The sequence below is a fragment of the Gallus gallus genome, chromosome 7, assembly GCF_016699485.2.
Source record: "Gallus gallus isolate bGalGal1 chromosome 7, bGalGal1.mat.broiler.GRCg7b, whole genome shotgun sequence".
Classification (NCBI taxonomy): domain Eukaryota; kingdom Metazoa; phylum Chordata; class Aves; order Galliformes; family Phasianidae; genus Gallus; species Gallus gallus.
Genome location: NC_052538.1, coordinates 29,374,658 through 29,382,987, shown reverse-complemented (window position 1 = coordinate 29,382,987; position 8,330 = coordinate 29,374,658). Strand labels below are relative to the sequence as shown.

At 46.6% G+C, this 8,330-nt stretch overlaps 1 protein-coding gene across 4 annotated transcripts in view; it reads right to left on the bottom strand.

Moving 5' to 3' along the window:
- Window positions 1-8,330, bottom strand: part of GPR39 (G protein-coupled receptor 39) — a 66,433-nt gene that overhangs the window by 4,137 nt on the left and 53,966 nt on the right.

The following is an 8,330-nucleotide window of genomic DNA, read 5'->3' as shown; positions in this document are numbered from 1 at the left end:
AATTGTGACTGATGCTGTGAAAAGCTGTCAGCAAACAGTGCGTGCAAACTCAAACACGGTGCGCTGGGAAGTCTCATTTTTCACTTGTATCTGAATTCATTCTCATTGACTTTTCTTTTTAGTCCAAACTGCCAAATGCCTGAGCTTCCCCCTTATATTCTTCAGACGCTTTTGTTCTGGAGATCCAATATTTTGCTGTGTGTACAGCAAGTGAAAAATGAGCTGCTCGTGCCCTTGCACAGTGTGGCAAAGCTCCAGCTTTGGGAAGCAGAAGTCTGTAAAACCTCATCCCTTGCCAGGAATAAGTAATGGTGGATTTTTACACCTGGAAAAATAACAAACATGTATTGCTTCAAACGAGCTGCACCGTGTAAGTAAACTTGCTGACAAATTCCCATTATTTTTTCCAGCTGTTCATACTTCCAAGCATGAAGAGGTAAGCACAAGTGTACTGAAAGAAAAGCTTTATGTTCAGACCTTTGCACAGTAAATATTTTGACTGAATTACTGCTGCAATCAAGTTGAACTCATACACAGTATATAGATTTTAGTCTTGCAATGTAATGAGCAGAAGGTGCTTAAACCACTTTGTCTCAACTTGAATGTAAATCAGAGTGCATCTTGTATCGGTACGTGTGCATTTTCCCCCAGAAGTTGCTGTGCATTAGGAATTAAACTCTTTTCATCTCATCTTCAACTTTCCCTTCCACTCCTTCTTATTAAAGTGAAAACAACTCCTACATCCATACTCTTTTCCACTTTCCTGACTTTGTGTTGAAGTGACAGGTTAGGTGAGAGCAGAAATTGTTCCCTGGAGTGATGTTTATATACAAAGTAATGTTGTGTTCAAACGACCTCCACTCCTTGTGCCTGAAATTTCCAGCACACATTTGAATCACTCAATTTAATCTTCAGAAGGGCACCAGACCGTGCCTGCAGAGCCCAGGAGCCCCGGTGTTATCTGGTGACTGCGTAAGTGACAGCATCTCCACCCGTAAGTAAGTGTTTGAGCTTATAATTCATGTAATAGCGATGCTGATATTCCAGTGTAACAACAGCTACAATAAGAAGACATGAAAAGATGCTTGGCTAAACTCACTTACACAGCTAAGCCAAAGACAGGAAACGCCGCATTCAATTAATAGTTTAGTCTGAAAACAAAAATAAGACAAAGTCTCTTTTAAAGCATACGAATTCAACAATTTAAGTTTGGGAATTGTTATTGTAACTTCCCAAAAGTGCATCTTATAGTATTAATTCTTAATATGTGACAAAGGACCATTTAAGTAGTAAAATAAGCGTAGCGCTAAGTGCCAATAATAAATAAGCATCACTGGCACAGCATAGGAGCTTGGCAGCCATCTCTCCCTTAGCAATACTTTTTATTGCTCAGAACATTCCTCTGGGCCGTAGGGGACTGAATAAAATTCATTATGAACTTCACTGGGAAGGATTTTAAATGCATGCAGATGTCTGGTAGGATAGAGAGCTTCCTTCCACACCCTCCCTTGTCCTTCTATTGAACTGATAGATATTTTTTGTCTGTTCTGCACCTGAGCGCTTAAATCTGTGTAACAGAGGTTTATAGTCCCACATTCTCCCTCTACCCTGGCCACTGCCAGCCAGCCCACAGACCTTGGAGTTGTCTAAAGATACTGTCACTAGGAAACGCCGGCAGCATCCTTCATCTGGCTGCCATGGGCCATTACCCGAGGCTGACGGGGTCACCCCTGCTTGCTCCCGTCCGCCCACGAGGCCCAGCACTGCCCGCCCACTGCTGCTCCACACACACTGCTCGGGTTCAAGCAGAGTTAAGCCTCAAACTTTGGTTTTCTCTAATTTAATTAATAGTGCAAAGGAGGGTTCTCAACATCTGCTTGTAAACTGACATTTAAATGGCAACTGCCAGTGGAATATAAGCATATGGTTACTGAGTTATGACTCCAGTGCAGCCAGGCTCTTGGTTCACAGGGAGCTCGTTGTTTCAGCACCTGTGTCACACTCACACACTTGGCCCCTTTATACTCAAAGGCGCAGCATAGCATGAATGCCCCACACCTTTGTCACAGCATCTTCCCACCACAGGTAACAGCTTCCAAGAGATGAGAATACTGAGCCCATCCCTTGCTAGTAAGTTCACCATTGCCATGCATTGCTAAGCACAAAGAAAGCTCTTGTTCTCTATGGGATTCTGCTAACTGCAGCTCTGCAAATCCAACCATTCACCTCTGTGTTTGGGGTGGTTGGCAGCTCAGTGACCACCAAACTCCAGAGAAGAAAAAGCAGAGACTCAGCTGCTAATTGAGAATGTTACTTTCAGGAGGTGGGTTTGGGGCATGTATTTATGTATGTTCATTATTTTAACCAGGACTTGGTAGTCTTACTTTTCATTGTAAGCAGGGACAAAAGCCATTCCTCTTCTGTGGCTCCAGCCTGCCCTAAGAAACCGCCTAGCCCTGAGCTGCACTACACAGCACTCGCTGAGATGCTCCCCAACACAGCTCCGTGCAGCGCTGCCTCCCAGCTGCCTGCGCACCCACTGCTGCAGTTGGCTGCATGTGACGTGCCAGCCACAATATGCTGCGTGTCTACTTACGACTGCCACTTAAATGTCAGCCTACAAACAGCTGTTACTGTCGTTGCCACAGTTCTGCCTCATCCCTGCAGCAAGGAAAGCAAGAAAGCTGCCCACGTGGCAGCAGGGGCTGCCCCATCCAGGTGCTGCCCAAATACAGCGCTGTATTGATCATGGTATTAATGAAAACCCCCAAATACCATTCAATACCATTCCAGACACACTACCCCACATACAGGCCTGAGAAAAGTTGAACCTGAGGGCCTGGCTCACTCACTGGTGCCCCCCATCACACTCTTAGAGCAACCTTCTGTAGGCAGTGATTCCCTGCAGCTCTCAGGCTGTCAGCCTGTGCCCCGCGCTCTGCACTCCCTCTCAGCATCTGTGAGCGGATCTGGCTCAATTGCAGTAGCACCGAGCAGGCAGGCTATAAAACAAAGGTGGCTCTGCTGCCCTTTCTGTCAGTGACAGGTCACATCACCCAGAAATCAATTGCTCAGCCCTGCGCCCAGTGCCACAACCATCAATAAGGGATTTGCTTGAGCGGGGCCTGTACTGCATTCCATGTGCAGGATAAAGCATCTGATGAAGATTAAAAGAGGAAAAGAACATTAATATAAACCTCCCTCGCTCACACACATGCAAGTTTCCCTGCTGAAGGACAAACATCACAGTAAAAGTAAGCACATATTGATGGATGTTGAGGTGAATATAAAAATGTATTAACCTGAGAGATAAATATTGACACTGCTTTGTCTGTGTCAATATTTAGTTCAAGGGACAATAAATTTTGATATTCACCGAAACGAGTCGATACGTGCACTGCTACATACATTTTGTATGAGCTCAAATTATTCACCAACTCTGCTCCCTCCATCCTCAACTTGCAGATTGGAGATTTGCCTTTCAAAAGTGCTTCTCTGCCAGGGAGGGTGGTAGCATACCAAGTATCCCCTTCCAGCAGTGACTACAGGGGGTGCTTTGAGAAGGTACAGCCAGCATCAAGCTCCCAGTGATAAGGCCCAGCCCCTGCCCCAGCTGTGCTGGGAATGCAGGGAGCGCAGCAGAGGCCGCAAACAAACCTCCAAACACCCGAGGAGCAGCTCTGGCAAACAATGCTCTGCCCTTCTTGGAATGAGTTGGCACTGGCCCGCAACCAGCCGGCTTTGTAAATGCAGCTGGGGAGTTAACCTGTGGTCCTGTGGGATTCCTGCAGCCTACAGAGGGACCTGGGGCCATCTTGTGCTCACTGTGCTCACCCCAGGGCTCACGGGTGACTCGCTGGTATCAGGACATCAGGACAGGGCTGTCTCACAAGAAGGTGCAGGAAATGAAGGGCACAGACAAACCAGCAAGCTGCCTTTTGGTGCAATAAATGGTATAAAAGTGCAAAGTTACAATAAATAGGTTGCTGTTGAGAACAGAGTTGTCTTTCTCCCAACTGAAGACACCATAAATGGTCTCTCCGGATCACATATACCAAGGCAATGCGTGCATTCTTCCTGTAAATGGCATTTCCTTCCTTAAAACGGTAGCATATCCATGTGCCGAGTGGTGACAATGCAGGGAATTTATTTTTATCCCCAAAAAGCTTCCACTGAGAGCAGGAGCTGTCAGGTGCACTGAGAAGAACATCACACAAGTGTGAACCTCCTGCAGCTGCTTTTGATACCTGATCTCACAGGTGACTGCGTGCTGGTGTAAATCCTCCAGACTCGCCCAGACATCCACATGGGCTATGAGCAGCTCAAGTCGTCAGGGGAACACAGATATAATTAGCCAGGACACAAGTGTTAACAGTTCTACTTCTTGGCAATTTAAAATATCTCACAATTACCTTCAGTTCTTAGCAAGGTCAAGTTGTGATTCTCCAATATTGTTAAATACTGTCATTTCGCAGCACAAACAGCAGCAAAGAGCTACAAACACTCAGGAAGGCTCATGACCGAGGTGCTGTCTGCTCGGATGCGAGCAGTGCCTGAAGTCGCAGTGTGTGCTCAGAAGACACGTGCTCACTGCTCACACACCACTGGTGGAAATCATGTTCGTGTTAATACTTACAGATCAGGATGGGGACAGTACCATAGCATTCCACAGCAACAGCACCACCTCCCCACACAGCTCCTGCCTCGAAGGGGCAGTTATTTCTTCTTTATGCAGAGCTTTGTATTTCAAATACAAGTTTATCTTGCTCCTTGGTTTCAATATTCCAACGGCAAGGGCACTGGTGATGGGAGAACTGCGGGTGCACCGCGCCCACATCAGCACAACTGATGCTAAATAGCAGCGTGGCGTTTGCGGCAGTGACCCACATGGGGTGCCCACCCTTCCTTGGGTGTCCACCTCGTGTGGTGTATCGCTAACAGCTCCAACATCCCGTGCCAGCTTTAAAGGCCTTCGTTTCCATTTGCTCCAGTGCTTCCCCCGTAGAAACACAGCATTTAAATCAGGGCTACTTTAGGGGAAAGACGATCAAGAATACTGTGGAAATAGACACAAAATCACCACCCAAAGACATCCTGTGGTACAATAAATATACTTTAAATTGCTCATCTTTCAGAATGTTAACATTCCAGCTGCCAGAAAAGACATGCTTGTTGGAAACGGTTATTTCTGTACTGAGAAAATATTTTTTAAAAATGCTAATATGGACACAAATGTGTAGAAGGCACCGGGCTGCGTTTTTATTGATGCTTCTTCCTTGCAAAACAAATTTTTGCCATGGCTGCTTTGATTTCCTCTTAGAAAGACTGAAGTCTCGTTTTCCTTCTACAGTGGCAAAACAATGGAAAAATACATTTTCCATATAAATCTCATTTAAATTCAGCGTTCTAACTAGCAAACACAATTTGGAATTGAGAGCTTTTTTGTTTTTACATTACAAACGCAACCATCGCAACGTTAAACAGCTCATCTACTGCAGTTCAGCGGGAGGAATCATTGAACAATCCGCTGCAGAATACAAATACAGAAACAAAGCAGCAGCGCAGCAGATACACGCGGCGCCGCGAGCTCTGCCAGGAACTGAGCCGTGCATTATATGGAACCAATCGCCTTAAGGGGATCCAGCAAAGCTCTTCCTAAACGAGAGTGGTGCTACCAACCTCCAAGGCAGATTGCTGTACCAAAAGCCCTCAGATGAAGAGAACTTGCATCGGAGCTATCGTGATGAAAATGGAATTATTGAAGCACAAATGGTAGCAAGATGAGGACTGCCAGCTGCTTTAATAACCAAACACAACTGGGGCTTACGTGCAGCAGCCCAAGTGAGAAGAGAAACCAAGGCAAACTGCCACAGAAATTACATGCAGCTCTCCAAATCTGCACCAAGATCTGCACGCAGGGAGCGGGCACTCCAACCACCTTCCCCTCCTGACAACAGCGAGTGTTTTTCTGCTCTGAACAGATTCCTTTTCAGAAGGAAAATGATAAACAAACATCGTCTGAGCAGCAGCCAAAGTTCCACCTGTTACCTGCACCCATTTACTTTAAGGTCTGAGGTAGAGTGCAGTCCGTAGGAGAGCTTTGAAAGTTTTTCTTGCCCAGAAACTGTGCTGTGAGAAAGAGAGACTTCAGGGTGGGAGGCCACTATCTTTTGGAAGCAGCAGGCACAGCAGGCACCTCGGGTTCCCCACTCACAGCGGCTGTTCCCAAAGTGCAGGCACATAAAGCCCCAGTATTCCATCCTGAGCCCTGGAAACACATCCTGGCCTGGGTGCTCGCAGCCTCTACAATGGATGCTGCCTCTACAAAGCCAGCCTGTCCCTGGGCACGTTGGGCAGCCAACTTCTGGTGGCAAAACCCATGCAGCACAGCTAGGCAGGAGATCTACCCCGGGGCACAGGTAGGAGCCTCAGCCTCTTCCCTTTATGCAGCTGGAACACACAAGGTGCCCTGATTCTGTGCCACACACTCAACGTGCAGGGAGAATCTTCCATCTGCAGCATCTCTGTGACACGCCATGATATCTTCAGAAACAGGTATTTCTCCCCCACTGCTTTCCATTTACCCAAGTTAACTTTATTGGAAAGAAAAAAAAAAAAAACCTGTGGAGGTGGAAACTAATTCCAGTTAGGTACAAAAAATCATGTACATCAGTAAACAACAGGCAACAGCATGGAGCAGAACCAGATCTAAGAGGGCTGCTGCACAGCACAGGAATTGCACCTGTGCCACCGCAGGGTCAGGTGCTGACCGCAGCCCAAGATGGATTTAATTAGCAGCTGATCACGAAGTCTAAAATTACTTGCTTTTACCTTCTGATAATAGGAAAATGGTTTCATTTCTTGCTTGACTCGCCGTGTTTCTACAATATGCTGCATTACTGCTTAAATTCCATGTGCAGTCAATCACATTACTACGCCCTACAGGAGGTTTTCGATAAGTCCTTAAACCCAAGCACGCAGCATAGAAAGCCATCGCAGGGTACGAAGAAGGCTCTGCTTAATTTTACATTCGTTATTTGGCCAAAATAGTGGTTGTTCTGCACTCAGACTCATACTTGTAATAAAACCCCACTCAGCTGCTCATATACTAAAGAAACATTTCATGACTGAATAATGTGCCAATTGAAAAGCAATCTCGCTAAGCTACAGGAAACCTCTCGAGTTGCCAGTCTGAGCAAAATGAAGCCTCGACAAAAGGAACTGCTTGGAAACTAAAGGAAAATTTAGCAAATTGATCTGAGCAAGACAATCTGACGTACAATGCTAAGTTTTCGGCAACAAGAGAGAGAAGCCTGCTAGAGATGGCCTCTGCAAAAAAAGATCGCACCAATAAATCAAAAGGCGGTGTTGTTGCTTGTTTGCTCCTTTTTCTAAAGCAAGATATTTCACTTTATAATGGGAGCGCGGGTAGCTGCAGAAGGAGGACAGGCACCCAAAAGTTGGATGTTTTCTCAAAAGAATGTTCTTTCTTTCATCCTCACAGCACGTTCTGGTACGCACGGCACCTCAGATGGCCCTCAGCAGGGCAGCAGTTCCACCTGTGCAGGCAGGGCTCAGGCCTTGGGCGGCCCACATCCCTCCCTGGTCCCCATGGCACCATCATGAGGCTCTCGTAACAAGCTGAGCAGCAGCAGGGACTCCAAAGGACACTTGACCCTTCCAACATTTTCAGAGAAAAAATTTGCACTGTACATGCAAATGGAACAAGGCTTTTTTTTTTTTACTCATTAAGTGATACTTAAACATGCAGCCTGCGCGCTGCTCTCCCACTCTACTTGAGTTAGTGATTTACACTGACAGCTTACTTTCAGTTCCACACCTGGAAAGGAGAGATAAATCAAACCGTAAGCTGGCAACAACAGTCTCAAAATCAAGAGCACTTTACCCCAGAGCTCCTCAGAGACTGCCGAGCTGGCACTGCCTTACAGCAGGTCCATCGCAACGGCAAGTTAATGACAGAGCCAAACTGCACGGGTGCATGCATTAGCTCCATGTTTTTCCTTAAAGAAAGAGAAAGAAGAAAGAAGATTGAAATAAGAGAGAAAAAAGCACTGCCCTGTTTCAGAAACAAATGAGCATCAGCAGCCTGTTCTCAGGAGCACAGAGTGCACCTTGCAGTGCACTTTGCCATGAGCCCGACAGCTGCAGGCACCTCTGCAACATGCAAACCTCAGGAGATGGGGACAGCGATGGGGACTGAGAGCCTCTCGTGAGCCAGTACAGCTCGGAGCTGGAATCTGAGCGAGGTGGGCAGCAGAGGAGAAAAGGGAAACAGAAAAACCCTGGGGCCAGAAAACAGAACAGCGGCA